Source organism: Moschus berezovskii, chromosome 17 (genome assembly GCF_049115385.1).
Source record: "Moschus berezovskii isolate FMDL1 chromosome 17, NW_MosBer_1.0, whole genome shotgun sequence".
In the NCBI taxonomy this organism is placed as follows: domain Eukaryota; kingdom Metazoa; phylum Chordata; class Mammalia; order Artiodactyla; family Moschidae; genus Moschus; species Moschus berezovskii.
The window spans coordinates 22,586,524-22,611,538 of record NC_142476.1 but is presented as its reverse complement, the minus strand read 5'-3'; positions in this window follow the sequence as shown (position 1 = coordinate 22,611,538).

The following is a 25,015-nucleotide window of genomic DNA, read 5'->3' as shown; positions in this document are numbered from 1 at the left end:
CAGTATTCTTGCCTGGAGAATCCCATGGACAGAGGAGCCTGGCGGGCTATACAGTCCCTGGGGTTGCAGAGAGTCAAACACGACTGAGCGGCCAAACAGCAACAGCACCAGGGAACTGGTCCCACATGGAGCAACTGAGAGTTCACACGCTGCAGCTAAAGACCGAAGATCCCACGTGCTGCGAATAAGACCAGGTGCAGCCAAATAAATGAGTATTTTTAAAAAACAGACACTTATTTAAGAAAATATTAACCGTAACAGGGTTGTTTAGAAATAAGTAAAGTGAACTCTAAGATACAGGAATGGCAAACATAAGGCACAGCTCTCACACCCAGGACTGAGGTAGAAGCCCAAGGAAGATCACCTGACCCCTACTGCCCTCTCCTTCCTCCCTCCCCCAAGGTGAGATCTGGACATTCTTGGAGAATGGACCATCGGATGAGGCTAGAGCCCACTGGATGGAAGAGCAGTAACCGCATCTGTGAAATTTGTGGTAAATCAATTCTCTAAAATGCAGGGAACGCTGCACAGGAGGTGGAGTCTCTGAAGGCACTTCATATGAAGTCACCTGGTGCTGGGGAAGCCGCTGGATGGGAGGTCCTGCCGGCTGGCCATGCACTGAAGGAACTGGGTGCTTGAGAAGCCACCTGTGCTTTAGCAGCTGGCTGCTCACAAAGTTGCCAGCCTGGCACTGAAGAAGCTGCCCACTGCAGAAACTGGTGCTGGGAAAGCCACATGCACTCTAAGAGCCTGGTGCTGGAGCCAGTGCCCACGTCACAGGAGCTAGCTACCAGGGAAACCCTGCGTGCTGCAGGAACGGGACACGGAGAGGATGCTGATGTCTCAGGAGGCTGCCAAGCCAGAAGCCCAGAACCTGGAAGGAAGCCCTCTTCCTGCTGCAGCATCTCTCCAGGACTCTCTCCTGACAAAGCTGAACACTGTGACAGCCGGTGAAGGACACATATTTCAAGGGCCCAGATCTATTTTTTGCAGAGCAGACAGTGAAGGATCAATTTGGAGCTCAGAGGCAATAAATTGACAGCTGGGACATTACAGAAGAATGGTTTTTAAACTCTGCTGCTGCTGCTGCTACGTCGCTTCAGTCATGTCTGACTCTGTGCGACCCCATAGACGGCAGCCCACCAGGCTCCCCCGTCCCTGGGATTCTCCAGGCAAGAACACCGGAGTGGGTTGCCATTTCCTTCTCCAACGCGTGAAAGTGAGGTTGCTCAGTCGTGTCCGACTGAGTGACCCCATGGACTGCAGCCTACCAGGCTCCTTCATCCATGGGATTTTCCAGGCAAGAGTACTGGAGTGGGGTGCCATTGCCTTCTCCGTTTAAACTCTAGCATACTTAAACAATACTTAGAGAGTACTTGTGAAAACTTCAGCACTCTGGGAACCCTCATCCTAGATTAGTGGGTCTAAGTTTGACTCTGAGGTTTGTAGTTTGCATAGGCATTCTATAATTTAATGGGTGATCTGCTACCATCAGTATTCACTTGGATTATGGCAGTAGTCTCTTAAGTGGTGGCCCTGGTATCTATTTTTCGCACAGCAGCCGAGTGTGAAATGTAAGTTAGAATGTGAGCTGGAATTGAAATATAAGTCATCAGTTTCTTAAATTCCTCCAGTGGGTCCCCATCTCACTACAGCAAAAGCTCAAATCCCTACAAAGAAAGGCTTGAATGATTTGGGCCCTACTACCTCTTTCCTATCACTCACTCCCTCTTTCACTTTACCTGGCCTGCAGTGGCCTTCCTATTGGACTTTGAACATCTCAGGGATTTCCCTCCCAATGCAAGGGGCCTGGGTTTGATCCCTAGTCAGGGAACTAGATCCCGCAAACGGCAACTAAGAGTTTGAAATGCTGCAGCTAAAGATCCTCCACGCTGCAATGAAGATGGAAGATCTAGCGTGCTATAACTAAGACAAAGCACAGTCAAATAAATAAATAATATTAAAAAAAAAAAAAAGAGCATCCCAGGCACACCCCAACCTCAGAACTTGTGCTACTGTTTTTCCTTCTCTCTAGTGGGCTCTCCTCCCAGATTTCTGCAACTCACAGCCTCTCTGTCTTCTGGTCTTTGTTCAAATGACACTTGTCAACACACTCTTCCCTGACCCTCCCCACTCCCATTGCAAATTACAACCTTCTTTCCACCCCTTCATCCAGGGCACCCCTTTTCTGCTTCTCTGGTGGTTTTTGTCCATAGCACTTAGCACCGTCTAACTAATTATATTTCCACTTATTTAGCTTGTTTGTTTTCAGTCTTGTCCCAATGGAAGGTAAACTCCATGAGAAAAATGATTTGTATCTGCTTTATTCACTGCTATGCTCTCCAGCAGAGAAGGCGATGGCACCCCACTCCAGTACTCTTGCCTGGAAAATCCCATGGGTGGAGGAGCCTGGTAGGCTGCAGTCTATGGGGTTGCAAAGAGTTGGACACGACTGAGCAACTTCACTTTCACTTTTCACTTTCATGCATTGGAGAAGGAAATGGCAACCCACTCCAGTGTTCTCGCCTGGAGAATCCCAGGGACAGGGGAGCCTGGTGGGCTGCCATCTATGGGGTCACACAGAGTCGGACACGACTGAAGCGACTTAGCAGCAACAGCATGCTCTCCAGGGCCTGGAACGACACCTTGGACAAAATGAATATTTTGTGATTTTTTGTTGAATGAATCAATGCCGAGTACACTTTGAGAAACTTCTTTGTAGAGCGCAGAGACTGTGAAGGTGTTGTACTAATGGGCAGCCAAGGTCCACAGCTGTTCTCAAACATTTCAAAAGCTTCGCATTTGCAAACACTAACCTGGACCTTTTAAAGGAGCTGCGCTTTACGGAAAAAGAGCCTTCTAGAGCAGTGTGGAGGCAGTGGATAAAGAGAGTGCTCCTGCACCTCTTCAGTCCGCTGGAAAAGCAGCCAAGTTCATTGAAAGAGCATGCGGAGTTTCAGAGAGAGAAAACTGTAATTATTTTAAATGATGAGAAAGGTCTATATTCTTAGTCATGTTGCTTCTGGGAAGTTTCTGGAAGCCTCTAGATTGAGAAGACAAGGCTCCAGAAACAAATAGAGCATGTCGGTCTGGGGTTTTCCCAGAGCCAACTTTTCTTGTTCTTAGAGGAAGGAAGCATGCCCATGATCGGCACTTCCTCCAGGCTCTGGAAATTGTCCTCCGGATCAAACCTCTCCTGCCCGCTCTTAACACTGAAGGACTGAGTGACTTCCAAGTGTGGCCTTGCTGAGTGAGTCACATCCCAATTTCACATGATCTGGACCTTATATAGTCAAGGACAGTAACAAGCTTGTAGATGAATTATATAAGAAGATGGCAATGGAAGACCAAGAGGTAGACCTGGAGAGTCAAGCTGGACTCTGCAAAGTGGGTTAGATGCAAAAACATAAGCTTGACATATAATATATACATGTAATTGGCAGGCCAACAGTTTATATAAGTCTACCAGTCCACCCTAAAGGAAATCAATGCTGAATATTCACTGGAAGGACTGATGCTGAAGCTCCAATACTGTGGCCACCTGATCTGAAGAGCCAACTAATTGGAAAAGACCCTGATCCTGGGAAAGACTGAAGGCAGGAGGAGCAGGGAGCAACAGAGGATGAGACGGTTGGATGGCATCACCGACTCAATGGACATGAGTTTGAGCAAGCTCTGGTAGATGGTGAAGGACAGGGAGGTCTGGCGTGCTGCAGTCCATGGGGTTGCAAAGAGTCAGACACGACTTAGTGACTGAACAGCAAAGGTGTGTTTTTAAGATGGAATTTGACAGAAAAGGACCAGCTTGTTATTATAAGAAGACAGTGAAATAGGGAGACAATTCAAGTTAATTCAGAGTTGTTGGGGTTAGTAATTGCTTGGAGTCCAAGCAATTTAGTCCTATTATGACTGCTTCTAACGTTAATGCTTGCTAACAAGGCATCAGTCACATACGTGTTATAATACTCTGCTGTTGTGATGAATCCTCTCCTGGGAATAGGCATGATCACCTGAAAATATTCTTCATTGTAAGTTCATGAAAGGCTAGAAAATGTATTCCTTCTTCCAAAAGCTGCCAACTCATCACAGTTTGCAAGGTACATTGGGTCTTGAGACATTCAAATAGGAAACTCACCACCAATCAACATTAGCTTTTCAAAAAGTATCACTTAGGGACTTCCCTGGTGGTCCAGTGGTTAAGAATCCACCTGACTCATGCAATGGACAGTTTGATCCCTGGTCTGGGAAGATTCCACATGCATCAAGTGGGCCTTAGAAAGCATCACTACGAACAAAGCTAGTGGAGGTGATGGAATTCCAGTTGAGCTATTTCAAATCTTGAAAGGTGATGCTGTGAAAGTGCTGCACTCAATATGCCACCAAATTTGGAAAACTCAGCAGTGGCCACAGGACTGGAAAAGGTCAGTCTTCATTCCAATCCCAAAGAAAGGCAATGCCAAAGAATGCTCAAACTACCGCACAATTGCACTCATCTCACACGCTAGTAAAGTCATGCTCAAAATTCTCCAAACCAGGCTTCAGCAATATGTGAACCGTGAACTCCCAGATGTTCAAGCAGGTTTTAGAAAAGGCAGAGGCACCAGAGATCAAATTGCCAACATCTGCTGGATCATGGAGAAAGTAAGAGAGTTCCAGAAAAATATCTATTTCTGCTTCATTGACTATGCCAAAGCCTTTGACTGTGTGGATCACAATAAACTGTGGAAAATTCTGAAAGAGATGGGAATACCTGACCACCTGACCTGCCTCTTGAGAAACCTGTATGCAGGTCAGGAAGCAACAGTCAGAACTGAACATGGAACAACAGACTGGTTCCAAATAGGAAAAGGGGTACGTCAAGGCTGTATATTGTCACCTTGCTTATTTAACTTATATGCAGAGTACATCATGAGGAATGTTGGGCTGGAAGAAGCACAAGCTGGAGTCAAGATTGCCGGGAGAAATATCAATAACCTCAGATATGCAGATGACACCACCCTTATGGCAGAAAGTGAAGAGGAACTCAAAAGCCTCTTGATGAAAGTGAAAGAGGAGAGTGAAAAGGTTGGCTTGAAGCTCAACATTCAGAAAACAAAGATCATGGCATCTGGTCCCATCACTTCATGGGAAATAGATGGAAAAACAGTGGAAACAGTGTCAGACTTTATTTTTTTGGGCTCCAAAATCACTGCGGATGCTGATTGCAGCCATGAAATTAAAAGACGCTTACTCCTTGAAAGGAAAGTTATGACCAACCTTGATAGTATATTAAAAAGCAGAGACATTACTTTGCCAACAAAGGTCCGTCTAGTCAAGGCTATGGTTTTTCCCGTGGTCATGTATGGATGTGAGAGTTGGACTGTGAAGAAAGCTGATCACCGAAGAATTGATGCTTTTGAACTGTGGTATTGGAGAAGACTCTTGAGAGTCCCTTGGACTGCAAGGAGATCCAACCAGTCCATTCTAAAGGAGATCAATCCTGGGTGTTTATTGGAAGGATTGATGCTAAAGCTGAGACTGCAATACTTTGGCCACCTCATGCGACGAGTTGACTCACTGGAAAAGACTCTGATGCTGGGAAAGGTTGGGGGCGGGAGGAGAAGGGGACAACGAGAATGAGATGGCTGGATGGCATCACCGACTCTGTGGACATGAGTTTGAGTGAACTCCGGGAGTTGGTGATGGACAGGGAGGCCTGGCATGCTGTGATTCATGGGGTCGTGGAGAGTCGGACACGACTGAGCGACTGAACTGAACTGAACTGAAGTGAAGCCTTTGTTCCACAGCTCCCGAAGCCCTCATGCCCTAGAGCCTGTGCTCTGCAACAAGAGAAGCCCCCACAATGAGAAGCCCATGCACCACAACTAGAGCGTAGCCCCCACTTGCCAAAACCAGAGAAAGCCCTCACGCAGCAATAAAGACCCAGCGCAGCCAAAAATAAAAGAAAATTAAAAAAATAAAAAGTATCACTTGCTCATCGTTTTATCACCAATATTTCAAAGATGACAGTGAGAGAAGCCAAATTAGACTAGTAAGAACAGTTTAAAGAAGTTAAACTAACCTACTGATGTCCCTAAGAATGGTGAGACAAGTAGAATGGAACAGTGTAGGCTCATGGCCTCCCCTACCCTATGCCCTTTACTGTGATCTCTTGGTGTATTTCACTTGCTTATATTGGTAATATATGTGCTCTCCATGTTGCTAAATCCAATGGCCATTTCTCAGTCTATATCTTACTCTATCAGGAGCAGCTGACAGGGTTGCTCACGCCCATCAACTTGCACAGTTTTCCTCACCAGCCGGGTTACCCCCTCTTCTGGTTATTTTTTTATTTATTTCACTGGCTTTCCCCTCCCAGTCTCCCTTGCTGTTCCCGCTTCACCTCTGCAAGGTCTTCCAACTGGAAGGAAGGTCCAAGGATTTAGTCCGCAGATCTCATCCCTGCTGTAGAAAGTTTTTCTCCCAAGTAATTTGATAGCTTGCTTCCTCACTTCTTTCAAAGTCCCTGCTCAAATGTTACATTATCTGTCAAGTCTTCCCTGGCCACCCTAACAAAATAGCAATCTGTCTTAGCCAGGTTGCTCTATGCAAGTCAGGAATAATCACAAATAATAACAATGCAGTCTACCCCGTGATGCTCACCACCACGCCCTCCCCATTGCTGTTTCTCTCTCATACTACTCAGTTTTCTTTTCGTATTGGTTTGTCTCACTACCTGCCATCAGGTGTATTTGCTTGTTAATTTATTGTCTGTCTCCCTAACCTGAAATGTAAGCTCCACAAGGGTAACTTTGTCCCTGTGTTCATTGCTGTTTTCCAGGTGCCCAGAGTATCACCTGGCACAAAGCGAGTGTCCAAGGAGTATCTGTTGAGTAAATGAACATACAAATAAAAGGCAGTTAGAAGTGGACTAGGACATGCACAAAGGATGACACCGTTAGAGACGGAATGCCTGCGTTCCTCTAAAATTCGTACGATGAAGCCTAGCTCCCCATGTGGTGATGGTATTTGGAAGTGGAGCCTCTGGGAGTTGAGTAGGTCACGAGGGCAGAGACTTCATGGTGGCTTAGCGCTCCTTCCTAAAGAGTCCCCAGAATGCCCCCCAGCCCTTCGTCCATCTGAGGACACAGGGAGAAGATGGCCATCTATGAACCAGGAAGCGGGTCTCACCAGACCCTGAATCTGCTGGTGTCTTGCTCTTCCCAACCTCCAAAACTGTGAGATAGAATGTTCTATTATTTCTAAGCCTCTCAGCCTATGGTACTCTGTTATCACAGCCTGAATGGACAGAAGCAGGCACCGAGAATTTAGGAAGATTAGGAGCAGATGGATGCCTTTAAGAAAACAAGCTTATGAGGGAGGTGATAGCATGTCTCTCCTTGCAGAACTGCAATCAGAGGCAGGGGTCTGAGGACTTCTTGTCCAAGGCCTTTTGGACCTGTGTTTAACTCTTTCCATCACTATGATCTGGACTATCATCATCATCACTATGAGCTGGACTGCAAGGAGATCCAACCAGTCATTCCTAAAGGAGACCAGTCCTGAATATACATTGGAAGGACTGAGGCCAAAACTGAAACTCCGATACTTTGGGCACCTGATGCAAAGAACTGGCTCATTGGAAAAGACCCTGATGCTGGGAAAAATTGAAGGCAGGAGGAGAAGGGGACAACAGAGGATGAGATGGTTGGGTGGTATCACCGACTCGACTGACATGAGTTTGAGCAAGCTCCAGGAGTTGGTGATGGACAGGGAAGCCTGGTGTGCTGCAGTCCATGGAGTCACAAAGAGTCAGACACGACTGAGCAACTAAATAGAACTGATCACTACGAGTTGTCTTTGGAGATGATGTTTAACTTTCCTAAGTCTCAGTTTTTCTCAACAGTAATACAAAGATAATAATAGAATCTACTTTAGGATTCTTACAAAGAAAACTATCTTAAAAACACTTATCACAGTGCCTGGGCAGAGTAAGTTGCTCAATAAATGTTACAGTTATTTTTGTTGTAAACAATAAAACTTAAGTAGGATGTACCCTCAAAAATCAATAATGGCTAACTCGAGGCTTGGATTAGTAGATGATTTCTGTTTTCTTCTTTTGGCTTCTATTTTATCATTTTTCTACAATGGCTAAGCATTATTTACTACCTGAAAACAAATGAGAATTATTGCTTTTTAAAAAAGAATTAGACCAATGCAGCTGTGTTTCGCTGGGGTTGGGTCAAGTGGACCAGTTTGAATGGGTTTGATGGTCTCCTCGGTTCTTATCAGCCTTTTTATCCTGCTATTTCTAAACCTAAAGGCCAGCATATAAGAGCCAGTGTTCCTAGGGCGAGTGTGGGAAGCGGCAGGGGTAAGAGATGATGGGAAGAGGCAGAGAGCTTAGCAAATGAAACAGGTCCAGATGCAGAAGCGAGGAGCTTCTAAGTCTAGCTTTCCATTTCATGACTTGGGATGAGTGTGACTTTAGAGGCCCTGGGAAAAAAGAAAACCTGGGGAAAAACTCCACAATCTGAAAACATGCTCTTGAGAGAAACTGGATTCAAATATGTTGAAGTTAAAGATTCCCTGGAGGGACACTAGCCAATTGAAACAAAATATGAACCCTGTGAAACTTTACATTTTCTAGCAGTCACAACACAAAAGAAAAATAGTGACATTAATTTAAATAAGATATTTTATTCAACCCAATGCACATATTCAAAATATCATTTCAATATGTAATCGGTATACAAAGATTGTTAATGAGATGGTTCACATCCTTCTTTTGTACTAAGCCTTCAAAATTCAGTGTGTATTTTACATTTGCAGGAAATCTCACTCAACTCAGGCAGGTCACCTTTCACATGCTCAACAGCTGCTGTGGGCAGTGGCCACGGTCCTGGAGAGCACAGCTCTCCACCACGCCGATGCCACTCCAGGAAGGAACATTCCAGAGGCTCAGCCAAAGCTTTCCTCTTTCTTCTATCTTATCTCTATTTCTTCTTAGAGGTCCTCAGATGTGACTGGCCATTTCCTGCCAGGATCGTTCTCTGATGTTGCCAACCTTTCCCAGAAAAGGAGTGTTTCCTGGAAAAGATAGGCCCTGTTGAGAAATACTGGGGGCAGGCAGTGAGCCATCTTGAGGGCACCCTGCGTCACTCTGTGCTGTTGGAGTCTCCGAGGATATTGGAGGGGACGGCTGGTGGCCAGCACACCTGGGCTGAGAAACGCTCAAGCTTAGCAGAAAGCCTGGGCAGAGCCAGGCAGGGAGAAGAGGCATGGTTTGGCAACCTGGCTGAGAAGGTGCCCTTCGTGAGCCTGTCCTGCCTCCCAGTGGGGCCCCTCCCACCCTGCTCAGTAGCCCTTGTGTGACTCTTCTCCCACCTAAAGGGGAATCAAGATAAAGAAACCCATCTATCTTGCCTGGGGGTGCGGCTCAAGTAACACATTTGCCAGTGTTGGAGCTGGGGTTGAAATGGGATGGTTAGTTCACTTGTCACTGGAGGGTATTTATCTGTGTTTGGAAGATTTAATTTTTCCCAATGAAGAACTGTATAAATAGGTCTAATGAGCCTTGAGGGCTGTCATTTGCTTTCAGAGTTTCCTGCAAGCTGCCTCTTGCGGTTCTGTGCTACCCACCACGCGGGGGACAATGTTTAAGGCCAGCTCCCTCCTCATCCTGCAGGGCACTCGTGGCCTTGAGAAGTCCAAGTCTTCCCATTCTTCCCATTTGGGGATGTTTAGTTAAGATAATTTCTTTCTTTATACTTACTATAATCTGCATAATCTTTTGTTTGAATGGCTGGCAAAGTGCTCTCTAGATGAAAGAGAAGGGCGGAGTTAGTACCTGTGGAGAGAAGAGGAACAGTGGGGACCTGAGTGCTGGGAAGGAGATCCGCCTTTCCATGGAGGTGGTGTCTCCCAGTTTCTTTTTTTGTTTGTTTGTTTTGTAATTGTTTTGGTCTCTCTGTTTATTGGCCATGCTGTGCAGCTTGTGGGATCTTACTTCCCCAACCACAGGTTGAACCCAGCCCATCAAAGTGAAAGCTTTCAGTCCTAACCACTAGACTGTCAGGGACGTCCCTCTTCCTTTGTTTTTTTGCGACAGTTTCTGATTCGTGGCTGGTATTAGTCCCAGCAGACTGTGTGTGCATGTGCCTGTTTGAGGGCAGGGGGCAGGGGTAGAGAGAGTGAGGAGACAGAAGCCAGTCTGTCATTTGTGGCCTGGGGAGAGAGGCAGAGGGGGAGGGAGTGGGGAAGTGGGATTTTTAAAAACTGTTATTATTACTTTTTACAAAAAGGAAGATAATAAGGAAAGGAGACGAGACTAAGAAGATGGCGGAAAGGCAAAGCGGGGATTCAGAGAGAATATCAGTGATGTCACTGCTGGGAAAGGCTCCCCAAATCATCCTTTTGTTTCATAGCTGGGGAAACATAGGCAGGAATATTGGCGCCATGGAAATAGGCAACTGTACATGAAAGCACTTTGTTTTTCCTTGACAAGTCAGTCTTTAGACATTACCAGCATACAGATGGGCATGACCTTGCTCTTTAATTCAGGTGTACTCTGATTCATCTGGATTTTGAGCATGTTATTCATTCATGCAGCAACTACTTGTTTGAGCCTACTCGAGGGCTATGGATAGGGTTTCTAGATAAAATAGAAGACACTAGTTAAATTTGGGGGCTTCCCTGATAGTTCAGAAGGTCAATAATCTGCCTGCAATGTAGGCACCCCTGGTTCAATCTCTGGGTCAGGAAGATCCCATGGAGAATGGATGGCTACCCACTCCAGTATTCTCGCCTGGAGAATCCCATGGACAGAGGAGCCTGGTGGGCTACAGTCCAGGGGGTCACAAAGAGTTGGATACTACTAGGGGACTCATGGAGAAGGCAATGGCAAGCCACTCCAGTACTATTGCCTAGAAAATCCCATGGATGGAGGAGCCTGGTTGGCTGTAGTCCGTGGGGTCGCTAAGGGTCGGACACGACTGAGCGACTTCACTTTCACTTTTCACTTTCACACATTGGAGAAGGAAATGGCAACCCACTCCTGTGTTCTTGCCTGGAGAATCCCAGGGACGGGGGAGCCTGGTGGGCTTCCATCTATGGGGTCGCACAGAGTCGGACACGACTGAAGTGACTTAGCAGCAGCAGCAACAGGGGACTCATGCTTTCACTTTCAGTTAATTTTAGATAAACAGTGAAAACATGTTTTCCTATAACTAGGTAGTATGCAATATTTGGAATGTGCTTATACGAAAAAAAATAAATTTAGCTGAATGTCCTGTATTTGTATTTGCTAAATTTGTCAACCTTAGCTTTGGAGAATCCAGATATATAAGATACCATTCCTGTCTTGTTGCTTATGATCTAGTAGAAGTACCAACCTTATGAAATTTGAAGTCAGGAGATTAACCTGAGTCTTTTGACACTCTGATCCTTGTCTTTATCATTATTACCATTTATCCTTTATTTAAGGATAAGTGGTGATGACATTTGTGTGCCTGCATGCTAAGTTGCTTCAGTCATGTCTGACTCTGCTACCCTATGGACTGTAGCCTGCCAGGCTCCTTTGTCCATGGAATTTTCCAGGCAAGAATACTGGAGTGGGTTGCCATTTCCTCCTCCAGGGGATCTTTCCCACCCAGGGATTGAGCCCGCATCTCCTGCATTGAAGGTGGATTCTTTACCTCTGAGCCACTGAGGAAGCCCATTTAATGTTTATTGAGCATTTACTATATGCTTCTTTCTACTGTATGCTAGGCATGATTCCAGGTTCTGGGAATTCAGCAATAGACAAGCGCACACATCTCTGTTCTCACAGAGCATCCCTCTGGTTTTGAAAATACAGTAAAGAAGTTAAAAATGTAAAAGGCATCATATATTACATAGCAGTAGACAGTATATCAGGAGAAGGCAATGGCAAGCCACTCCAGTACTCTTGCCTAGAAAATCCCATGGATGGAGGAGCCTGGTAGGCTGCAGTCCATGGGGTCGCTAAGGGTCGGACACGACTGAGCGACTTCACTTTCACTTTCACACATTGGAGAAGGAAATGGCAACCCACTCCAGTGTTCTTGCCTGGAGAATCCCAGGGACGGGGGAGCCTGGTGGGCTTCCGTCTATGGGGTCACACAGAGTCGGACACGACTGAAGTGACTTAGCAGCAGACAGTATATCAGACAGCACTGTGGAGACAGATAAACTGGGGAAGGGACCTGCTGGAGGTAAGGGAACCAGCCTTTCTAAAAGAGTGTTCCAGGTAGAGGGAACGGCAAGTACGAAGGCCCTTTACTGGATGCCGGCCATGTGCCAAGCGTGCGCTGAAAGCACTTCGCTTTGGTGATCTCACTCGGTCCAGGCAGAGGCCCTGAGTGGCAGGTATTATCATTCCCCTTTTACGTGGGAATAAACTGAAGACTTTTTGGAGAGGTTAAATCTCTTTGCCCAAGGGTACCCAGCTACTCAGCGGCGGAGCCTGTGTCTTACTCAGGACTGGGCTAGGAACCCCTGGGATTTTCTTTCCCAGCGAGAACAAGTTTTAGAAGAGCACTTCCGAATCCTCCCCACCCTCAGCCTGCTCTGGCTCTGGGGAGGGCCGGGGGGCGGGGAGGGGGCGTGGTCCTGGAGCAGCTCTGAGTCTTCCCAGCCTGGGCCGGGCCACTGCCCATAGTCCCTGAAGCGAGTGGGCAGAAGCCCACAGGACCCACTCTCCTTCCACGCGGTGGGCCTTGGTGCCACACAGCACAAGGGCACGAGGTGTCCTCTCTGCAGGCTCTGTTTCCCACCCCACTCCCCGCAGGGGCAGAGGAGCCCCTCGCCGGCCTCCCCGGGCCCTGTGTCCGGGGTGGGGGGCTTCCCGCAGGATAGCAAGGGTGGCACCTCGCCTCCCGCGTGGCTGGCTCAGCGCGCTTCTCTCCGCCCAGGAAGCGCCCTTGGCCGGCCTCTGGAGCCTTCTCCCAGTCGGCGGGGGGCTGGCAGACACCCCGAGGGCCAACAGAGGCTGACCTTGCACCTAAAAAGAATATATTGTTTTCCAACACGGCTTCCTATTCCTGCCAGATAAAGTAGCACATTAACAATGCGTCCAGGTTGTAAAATGTTGGCCAGGGTTTCTTTTTTAGCAGCGAACTTTTTGTCAAGAGATTGGCATTTTCCTCCCCATTCACGCCCCAGCCGGCTCTGCTTTCAGGGCTGGGCGCTGGCCCCTGGGTACCCAGAGACACACACACACTCGGCCCGGCTCAGCCTTGCAGCGTTGATAACATTGTTATTATTAGACGTGGCCTCTGGAATCCCGGAGGTCATTCCCAAACAACGGCCCTTCTGGTGCAATGAAAAAGCAGCTCTGGTTATCACGGTGGGAGCCCGGATCCATTACCTCCTGGGCCCGCGGGTGCAGACGGCTCCTGTACAGCCAGCCCGGAAAAGTTATCCCCAGAACCGGGCTGGAACCCGTGCCTGGGACAAGGCACCTGCCTGTCCTCCTCCTTGGTCCTAGCGCCCTTCGCATCCCACCGCCTGTAGAGCTCGGGGGATTCCCCAACTCGGCCCGGCCAGGCCCCGGGTTCAGCCTGAGCTGAACTGGCTGGTTCCCTGACTCCCAGCTTCTATCCCATGCCATCTTCGATGCCTTCAAATGTCCCTTCTTCCCTCTGCATGCGCCCCTGAGCGCCGACTGCAAAAGTGCACTGCCTCCTTCCTGTTTGTCCATTTTCTTTCTCCTGTCCTTCTGAGAACTTGTGCATGCGATTGCAGCTAAATGCCCTTGTGCCTTCCCAGTCAGGATGTAAATGGAATCTCCTGGTGCCCACGTTGCCTCTCCCGTGCCCAATAAAACCAGACTATGACATCCTTGTGAGCAAAAAATTGTCTCTTTTACCCCCGTTGAGATATGAAATATTTGCAGTCTACTGCGTAACGTACACTAACCTTAAGTGTGTACATGTATACATTGAGTACAGGTCAGTGTGTTTGTTTCGTCTATTTGTGTGTGTCTATATGTGCATATGCTGCTGCTGCTGCTAAGTCACTTCCGTCGTGTCCGACTCTGTGTGACCCCATAGATGGAAGCCCACCAGGCTCCCCATTCCCTGGGATTCTCCAGGCAAGAACACTGGAGTGGGTTGCCATTTCCTTCTCCAATGTGTGAAAGTGAAAAGTGAAAGTGAAGTTGCTCAGTCGTGTCTGACCCTTAGCGACCCCACGGACTGCAGCCTACCAGGCTCCTCCATCCATGGGATTTTCTAGGCAAGAGTACTGGAGTGGCTTGCCATTGCCTTCTCGATATGTACATATATTTGTCTATTATATATATATATATATTTTTTTTTTCTTTTCTCTCTCCAGGTCAAGGCAAGAGACCTGAGTTTGACCCCTGGGTCAGGAAGATGCCTTGGAGTAGGAAATTGTAACCCATTCCAGTGTTCTTGCCTGGAAAATTCCCTGGACAGAGGAGCCTGGCAGGCTACAGTCCATGGGGTCTCAGAGTCGGACACAACTGAGTGACTTGAGCACACACGCGCATAATACCAGGTCAAGATACAGTGTTTCCAGTTTCTTCACACCTTTCTTCAGTCCATGCCCTTCCTCTGCTGTTCTGATATCTAAGAGATGTCTTAAATGTCTTTTCATCCCACCTAGCAAATGTTTGATGAACATATTTTTCAAGTAAAACATATTATGCTTTGTACCCAGTGAACACTGTAGAGCTCTATACTGCTTTGCCTGCCTGAGATGGGCCCTGGCCTCTTAATGGGTTAATCCAGTAAGCCTGAGGTTGTAATTTAGTAGCTTTGCTCAGTGCTGGATTCAAACACAGTGGAAACCAAGTTAAGGGCAGTGCTGTTCTGTATATCAGTATGCCCACTGAGCCAAGGAGACCCATTTATTTTTAATTGAATTAAATTGCTCACAAAATGAAAGTAGCATACTTTGATTAATATTTAATTACATACAGTGTTAAATAATGATCACAAAGAAAACTTTGCTGTTTTTTTTGTCTCTGCTTTTTTTTTTATTACTTTGTTAAACAAGATACTCTTATTAGCTGTTTTATGCTTGGAATTTTAAGGGCCTTGCTCTTATACCACTCCAGAAGTACTTAATTGTCAGGACTCAGCTGAGTGAGGTGGTAGCTTGGCTGTAATGCTGGCCACTGGCATGTGTGTGTGTACAAATATATATACTCTAACTTCAGTCACTTGGCCTCAGAGAGATATTTGTGGGGGCAATCAGGGTCTCCAGAAAAGAGATAAAACACCATTTTCTGGACATCTTGAGGTCAACCCACCATGCCTACTCCTTCAAAAAATTCTGTATATAAAGTCAGCCCTCTTTAATCGTCTGCCTACAATTTGGGAGTCCCAGGTTGGATCCCTGGGTCGGGAAGATCCCCTGGAGAAGGAAATGGCAACCCACTCCAGTATTCTTGCCTGGAGAATCCCATGGACAGAGGAGCATGGTAGGCTACAGTCCATGGGTTTGCAAAGAGTTGGACATGACTGAGCAACTTCACTTTCTTTTTCTTTCTTTTCTATATCTATGGATTCTGTTTCTGCAATTACAGGGGGTAGATGATACTACACCATATTATATAAGGGACTTGAGCATTTGTGCTTTTTGGTATCTGAGGGGGGGCGGTCCTAGAACCAATCCCTTGGGGATATGGATGGATGACTGTACTGAGAAAAGACATTACATTTTGCCAGAGATCATCCCAAAGGAGAAAGAATTCTACTTTGCGTGACTACCCAATTCTATATTTTATTAGATAGTTTCACATCATAGAGCAGTGATTCTCAAACTTCTGACCACTTAAGAAGCCCTGAGGTGCTTGTTAACAGATTCCTTGGCCCTAGAACTTCCCTTGTGGCTCAGTTGATAAAGAATCCACCTGCAGTGTGGGAGACCTGGGTTCAATCCCTGGGTTGGGAAGATCCCCTGGAGAAGGGAAAGACTACCCAATCCTGGAGAATTGTATAGTCCATGGAGTCACAAAGAGTTGGACATGACTGGGTGACTTTCACTTCACTGGCCCTAGAACAGAAATTGTAACTCATAAGGGACAGGAAATCGGCATTTTCTGTAAATATCGTAAGTGTTGATTCTGAATAGGGGATTAGAAGAGCATACTGTGAGAAATATCATGAAGGTATAGACCAGAGTCAAAGAGGCTATTTAGATATTTTTTAGCAATGGAACTGCTTTTCAAACTAAGTCTTATATAGATCCTCAATAGGTAACTAGAGATCTCTTCAAGAGAGTTAGAGATACCAAGGGAACTTTTCATGCTAAGATGGGCACAATTAAGATATGGACCTAACAGAAACAAAAGATACTAAGAAGAGATGGCAAGAATACACAGAACTATACAAGAAAGATCTTCATGAACCAGATAATCACGATGGAGTGATCACACACCTAGAGCCAGACATCCCAGAATGTGAAGTCAAGTGGGCCTTAGGAACTAAAGAGCCTCTTGATGAAAGTGAAACAGGAGAGTGAAAAAGTTGGCTTGAAACTCAAGATTCAAAAAATTAAGATCATGGCACCTGATCCGATCACTTTATGGAAAATAGGGAAACAGTGGAAACAGTGGCTGACTTTAATTTTTGGGTTCCAAAATCACTGCAGATGGTGACTACAGCTGTGAAATTAAAAGATGCTTGCTCCTTGGAAGAAAAGTTATGACCAACCTAGACAGCATATTAAAAAGCAGAGACATTACTTTGTCAACAAAGGTCCATCTAGTCCAGGCTACGGTTTTTCTAGTAGTCATGTATGAATGTGAAAGTTGGACTATAAAGAAAGCTGAGATAGAAGAATTGATGCTTTTAAAGTGTGGTGTTGGCGAAGACTCTTGAGAGTCCCTTGGACTGCAAGGAGATTCAGCTAGTCCATCCTAATGGAAATGAGTCCTGAATATTCATTGGAAGGACTGATCTGAAGCTGAAACTCCAATACTTTGGCCACCTGATGCAAAGGACTGACTCATTTGAAAAGACCCTCATGTTGGGAAAGATTGAAGGGGAGAGGAGAAGGGGACGACAGAGGATGAGATGGTTGGTTGGCATCACCGACTCAATGGACATGAGTTAGAGTAAACTCCAGGAGCTGGTGATGGACAGGGAGGCCTGGTGTGCTGCAGTCCATGGGGTTGCAAAGAATTGAACACGACTGAGTGACTGAACTGAATAATAGGTAAAATAAAATGATTAATGCTAAGATTAAAGTGGTGGTGGGGTCCCTTGTCTTTCCTTTTCCCTTTCATTTCCCCTTAGTTTTTTCCTGGGGATTGGAGCCACAGAGCTATAGCACTTGGAGGTTATAGTTTGGAAATCCCTGAATTAGTCTTAGTCAATAAATGATAGAGGCTTTTGACTAGTTAGGTAACTTCATCATATGAATAATATGAACCCATGAAGGAATTTGTAAGATGTGTCCAGAGATAAAATAACTTCCCAGGGAAATAGTGCAGAGTAATGGGTCAGGAGAGGAGTCCAGGCTGTCACTGGCTGCTATTTGAGAGGATAATGCCTCGTTCATTTAATCATTCATTGAGTGCAAGCTGACTGAATGATCAGCATGCAGTGGACGCTAGTGTCGGCGCTAGGCATACGCTGTGGATAAAACAGACCAGGCCACTGCTCTCACGGGGTTTGTGTTGTGCTGGGGGAGCATAGACGGTGGAAGAGAAAGCAAACACATAAGGGTTAGGACGGGTGTCAACAGAGGGATGTGGTAGTCAGAGAAGTTCTGTCAGAAGAGAAGATATTTGAGTAGAGACTTCAATGATAATAGGCAAGCCTCCACGGGAAGAGCTGGGGAAAAGGATGTTTTGTGCAGAGTAAGTCCTGACACTGAGGTAGAAATAAAGAAAAGAGAGCACCATGGGAGAGCTACCGCCCAGAAGCCAGCGGCGTGGGAGGTGAGCAGCTGGCCGGCGGGGCAGGAGCTGAACTCGTATACAGGCCATTCTAATGCTCGATATGCCATCAGATAGTGACTGTGGCTGGTTATGCTTTCCAAAGACGAGGACGACAGCCTCTCCTATCCCCCGCTCTACCCTGCAGTGTGACTCTGCCTCTTCTTCATCATAAGGTATTTACTTCTCCATCCTCTTAAAGTCTGGGTGAGATCTGTGACTGCTTTGATCAATAGAATACAGCAGAAGAGAAGATCTGCCAGTTCTAGGCATAACTCAATACTGAGCTGACAGCTTCTGTCTCCTACTTCTTAGAATGTATGCTCTTGGGCATGCCCTCTTGGAATCCAGCCACCATAATGTGAGAAGCCCAAACCACATGAAAAGACCATGTGCGGGTGCTCTGCTTAACAGTGCTAAGTGAACTTCTTTGCCTTTTTGGCTGAAAACTCAACATTCAGAAAACTAAGATTATGGCATCCGGTCCCATCACTTCATGGCAAATAGATGGGGAAACAATGGAAACAGTGACAGACTTTATTTTCTTGGGCTTGAAAATCACTGCAGATGGTGACTGCGGCCATGAAATTAAAAGATGCTTGCTCCTTGGACGAAAAGCTATTACCAACCTAGATAGCTTAATAAAAAGCAGAAACATTAATTTGCCAACAAAGGTCTGTCTAGTCAGAGCTATGGTTTTTCCAGTAGTCATGTATAGATGTGAGAGTTGGACTATAAAGAAAACTGAACACCGAGAATTGATGCTTTTGAAGTGTGGTATTGGAGAAGATTCTTGAGAGTCTCTTGGACTGCAAGATCCAACCAGTCAATTGTAAAGGGAATCAGTCCTGAATATTCATTGGAACGACTGATGCTGAAATTGAAGCTTTGACCACCTGATGAGTATATTCATTGGAAGGACTGATGCTGAAACTGAAGCTCTGGCCACCTGATAGGAAGAATTGACTCATTGGAGAAGACCCTGATGCTGGGAAAGATTGAAGTCAGGAGGAGAAGGGGACGACAGAGGATAAGACAGTTGGATGTCATCACCGATTTGATGGACATGAGTTTGAGTAAGCTCTGGGAATTGGTGATGGACAGGGAAGCCTGGCGTGCTGCAGTTCATGGGGTTGCAAACAGTTGGACACAACTGAGCAACTGAACTGAACTGAAGTGAACTTCTGGTCATCAAGCAGCATTAGATGCCGACCAGAAGGGGGAGCCATTTTGGATGTTAGTGTGGAGAGAAGTCCTAAGCAAGAACCATCCGGTAGAACTCAATGAGTACTCTCAAACCATGACGGACAGTAACAAGCTGTTGTTTTAAGCCATTATGTTTTGGGATGGATAATTATTCAGAAACAGATAATCAGATCAGCAAAGAATGAAAATGGAGATGTCCTGATAACGTGCCTGGGATGCGTGTTCTGTTCTCTTTGACCCTCTATCGTGTTGTCATGGACCTCTTGGCGAAGAAATTCTGAACCAATGAGAAGTTAAGGAGTGCTTTTAAGATAGCCTTCTTTCAAAATCTAAGTTGTTTTCACTTTACTGTGATTAACTTTTTGCCCCAAGAATTTTAGAAGTATTGCCCCAAGAGGGTTAGTAACTTTCAGTTCAGTTCAGTTCAGTCGCTCAGTTGTGTCTGACTCTTTGCGACCCCATGAATCACAGCACGCCAGGCCTCCCTGTCCATCGCCAACTCCCGGAGTTCACTCAAACTCAAGTCCATCGAGTCAATGATGCCATCCAGCCATCTCATTCTCTGTCGTCCCCTTCTCCTCCTGCCCCCAATCATTCCCAGCATCAGAGTCTTTTCCAGTGAGTCAACTCGTCACATGAGATGGCCAAAGTATTGCAGTTTCAGCTTTAGCATCAGTCCTTCCAATGAACACCCAGGATCGATCTCCCTTAGAATGGACTGGTTGGATCTCAAGAGTCTTCTCCAGCACCACAGTTCAAAAGCATCAATTCTTCGGCAATCAGCTTTCTTCACTGTCCAACTCTCACATCTATACATGACCATGGGAAAAACCATAGCCTTGACTAGACGGACCTTTGTTGGTAAAGTAATGTCTCTGCTTTTTAATATACTATCTAGGTTGGTCATAACTTTCCTTCCAAGGAGTAAGTGTCTTTTAATTTCATGGCTGCAATCAGCATCCCCAGTGATTTTGGAGCACAGAAAAATAAAGTCTGACACTGTTTCCACTGTTTCCCCATCTATTTCCCATGAAGTGATGGGACCAGATGCCATGATCTTTGTTTTCTGAATGTTGAGCTTCAAGCCAACCTTTTCACTTTCCTCTTTCACGTTCATCAAGAGGCTTTTGAGTTCCTCTCCACTTTCTGCCATAAGGGTAGTGTCATCTGCATATCTGAGGTTATTGATATTTCTCCCAGCAATCTTGATTCCAGCTTGTGCTTCTTCCAGCCCAGCGTTCCTCATGATGTACTCTGCATATAAGTTAAATAAGCAAGATGACAATATACAGCCTTGACGCACTCCTTTTCCTATTTGGAACCAGTCGGTTGTTCCATGTACAGTTCTGACTGTTGCTTCCTGACCTGCATACAGGTTTCTCAAGAGGCAGGTCAGGTGGTCTGGGATTCCCATCTCTTTCAGAATGTTCCACAGTTTATTGTGATCCACACAGTCAAAGGCTTTGACATAGTCAATGAAGCAGAAATAGATGTTTTTCTGGAACTCTCTTGCTTTCTCCATGATCCAGCGGATGTTGGCAATTTGATCTCTGGTGCCCCTGCCTTTTCTAAAACCTGCTTGAACATCCGGGAGTTCACGGTTCACATACTGCTGAAGCCTGGCTTGGAGAATTTTGAGCATGACTTTACTAGCGTGGGAGATGAGTGCAATTGTGTGGTAGTTTGAGCATTCTTTGGCATTGCCTTTCTTTGGGATTGGAATGAAGACTGACCTTTTCCAGTCCTGTGGCCACTGCTGAGTTTTCCAAATCTGCTGGCATATTGAGTGCAGCACTTTCACAGCATCATCTTTCAAGATTTGAAATAGCTCAACTGGAATTCCATCACCACCACTAGCTTTGTTCGTAGCGATGTTTTCTAAGACCCACTTGACCTCACATTCCAAGATGTCTGGCTCTAGATCAGTGATCACGTTATCATGACTATCTTGCTTGTGAAGATCTTTTTTGTACAGTTCTTCTGTGTATTCTTGCCACCTCTTCTTAATATCTTCTGCTTCTGTTAGGTCCATACCATTTCTGTCCTTTATCGAGCCCATCTTTTGAACTAACACCCAAAAAAGATGTCCTTTTCATTATGGGGACTGGAATGCAAAAGTAGGAAGTCAAGAAACACCTGGAGTAACAGGCAAATTTGGCCTTGGAGCACGGAATGAAGCAGGGCAAAGGCTAATAGAGTTTTGTCAAGAGAACACACTGGTCATAGTAAACACCCTCTTCCAACAACACAAGAGAAGACTCTACACATGGACATCACCAGATGATCAACACCGAAACCAGATTGATTATATTCTTTGCAGCCAAAGATGGAGAAGCTGTATACAGTTAGCAAAAACAAGACCAGATCATGAACTCCTTATTGCCAAATTCAGACTTAAATTGAAGAAAGTAGGGAAAACCACTAGACCATTCAGGTATGACCTAAATCAAATCCCTTATGATTATACAGTGGAAGTGAGGAATAGATTTAAGGGTCTAGATCTGATAGATAGAGTGCCTGATGAACTCTGGACGGAGGTTTGTGACATTGTACAGGAGACAGGGACCAAGACCATCCCCATGGAAAAGAAATGCAAAAAAGCAAAATGGCTGTCTGAGGAGGCCTTACAAATAGCTGTGAAAAGAAGAGAAGTGAAAAGCAAAGGAGAAAAGGAAAGATATAAGCATCTGAATGCAGAGTTCCAAAGAATAGCAAGGAGAGATAAGAAAGCCTTCCTCAGTGATCAATGCAAAGAAATAGAGGAAAACAACAGAATAGGAAAAACAAGAGATCTCTTCAAGAAATCTTCAGTTACATTTACTCAAAGGGCATTGCTGGGGGAGAGGTGTTTGGGGTAAAATTAAGCAAAGCTATTTTGGGGTCTATTTGAGGTAGGCAGTGTGAACAGCCTCAAAGAGGAGTTGTCAGGGAGACTGAAAATTCACTAGAAAGCAGCAAATAGGAGCCAGAATGACCAGTGGAAATGGAAGATCTCCAGAAAACTCTGGAAACATTGGAAGAGACCCTGAGATTTCCCTTAAATGGAGAAAGGGTATTTGAGTCAAGTTTAGATTGCTGGGAGAAATATCAGTAACCTCAGATATGCAGATGACACCACCCTTATGGCAGAAAGTGAAGAGGAACTCAAAGGCCTCTTGATGAAAGTGAAAGAGGAGAGTGAAAAGGTTGGCTTGAAGCTCAACATTCAGAAAATGAAGATCATGGCATCTGGTCCCATCACTTCATGGGAAATAGATGGGGAAACAGTGGAAACAGTGTCAGACTTTATTTTTTGGGGCTCCAAAATCACTGCAGATGCTGATTGCAGCCATGAAATTAAAAGACACTTACTCCTTGGAAGGAAAGTTATGACCAAACTAGATAGCATATTAAAAAGCAGAGATATTACTTTGCCAACAAAGGTCCATCTAGTCAAGGCCATGGTTTTTCCCATGGTCATGTATGGATGTGAGAGTTGGACAGTGAAGAAAGCTGATTGCCAAAGAATTGATGCTTTTGAACTGTGGTATTGGAGAAGACTCTTGAGAGTCCCTTGTACCGCAAGGAGATCCAACCAGTCCATTCTAAAGGAGATCAGTCCTGGGTGTTCATTGGAAGGACTGATGCTAAAGCTGAAACTGCAATACTTTGGCCACCTCATGCGACGAGTTGATTCACTGGAAAAGACTCTGATGCTGGGAAAGGTTGGGGGCGGGAGGAGAAGCGGATGACAGAGAATGAGATGGCTGGATGGCATCACCGACTCTGTGGACATGAGTTTGAGTGAACTCCGGGAGTTGGTGATGGACAGGGAGGCCTGGCGTGCTGTGATTCATGGTGTCGCAGAGAGTAGGACACGACTGAGCGACTGAACTGACTGACTGACTAAAGGACCACACAACCTCATTAAGCTGAGGGTTTGGGATAAGGAAGGCTGCTGAAATATTGTTTCAAAAAGAAAACAAAACTACAGTGTGGTAAAGCACTCAGAGGCAAGTAGAGGAATCAGAAAGAATAATTCAAAGCTATCATCAAAGTTTCCTTTGTAGGACTGAGAGACAATGGTAATGACATTGCTAAGTGATGGTGAGAGAAGACTTTGGATCAAACTGAACTAGCAATGATGGCAGAATGTTTTAGAGGAGACATCCTGGAGGGCTAGAAACTACAGGATCAAAGCCAAGTAAAATTTGGAAATGTAAAATAGGAGCGTTAGGTTAGAGGTGATAATGGGAGCAAGGAAAAGGAAAGCTTCAGAAAGATTGATATGTAATATTCAAAATTAAGAGGTGAGAGAAAGCCAAAGATAGCTGGGGGCAATGAGGAGGCAGGGAGCTAGGAGAACAGCCAAGAACTTAATATAATGGGAGCCCATGGCATCATTCAGTAAGTGATTGACCGACAGTACCAAATACAGCGAAGACACAAGTGAAAGAAATAGATAGGCGGAAGCCTACTGGATTTGTATTAACATGTGTATAAATATTTTACTTTTATACACAGACTTCAAACATCACGGTCATAATAAGTAATAATTTTCTCATGACAAATGCAGGGGTTACAGAAATATTTATATTTTAGAGTTACTCCTAAAGGTTTTACAATCTGAAGGGTCAGATTTGACCAGTCCAAACACACATACACAGATTGAACAATTCTGACAGTGTTTGCAAAGCACAAGATATTTTCAAGTTCTGGCTTATAAATATTCTAAAAGAATATATGAGCAAGGTAAATTTGAATTTAACAAAAAAATTAGGTTTGCTCCTTAGAGCTCAGTGTAACCAAATATCCACTGGAGACAAGGCAAAAAGAACTCAGTTGTAGTATCTAAGAGATATATTTTAGAGAGGAACTAGTATTTATCTCTCTTTCTCCCAAATCTAGCACTTATAAACCTAGTAAATATTGGCAATTTGTATATCTGATGCTGATGCTTTGCATAAAATAACCATTCTTCTGATGATTGGACATTCTTATTGTTCAGTATCCTTCACCCAGCCTTTTGTGGAGTTTCTCCCAGGCCACCTGCCTCTCAGGATTTCTAGGATTCCTCTGTCTTTTCTTCTTCTTTCTTCTTTGCTCTTCTACATCCCACAATTCCTGTGGATTTTTTTGTTTCTTGCTCACAGTATTCCAGCTACTTCTCTGTTCCAAGTCTTCATCTTTTACCTGTGGGACTTAAGAAAGTTGTGCAATCATTAACCAGATAGAAAGACTTTCATTTATTTGGAAATAAGGCAAGCAGTTGCATAGAACTTATGGAAGCAAGAAACCCAAAATGGAGCACTAATTCCCTCTCTGTTTTCTACTGTTACAATTCTACTGAGGCTCTGTCTGAAGACTAACTCATTGAGAATGTGTAGTGGTGGCCTTGACAACGGGCTTAGGAGGCCTCCAGGTCTATGAAGTACAGTTGACGGAGGCCTCTAGCTTCTGTGCTTTGAAATCAACCATCCCATTCACACAAGGGCTGTGCTTCCTATGAGCCTCTCTTGGCCAATGATTGAGTGTGTCAAGAATACTAAGGCAGACTGCACCCTGGGAGACACTGGACTCTTCCGATGGCTGGCCTTTGGTTTGAGAATTTCCTGAAGTCTTGCTGAAACTTCCTTAGATTGCAGGGAAGTCTAGCATGCTTCTGGACAATTTCTCCTTCTTTCCTCCTTCCCTTGGGCTCAGACTTGTATCACTGCCTGGCAGCTCCAGCTTTCCCTTGTTCCTTCACCATCTTCTTTTTCTTTCTCTCTTTTCTTGTTTTACATTTATCTGGTGGTACCAGGTCTTAGTTGCAGCACTTGGGATCTTGAGCTGTGGTTTGTAGCATCTTAGTTGCAGCGTGTGGGCTTAGTTGTGGCATGTGGGATCTAGTTCCCTGACTAGCGATCAAAGCCCCTG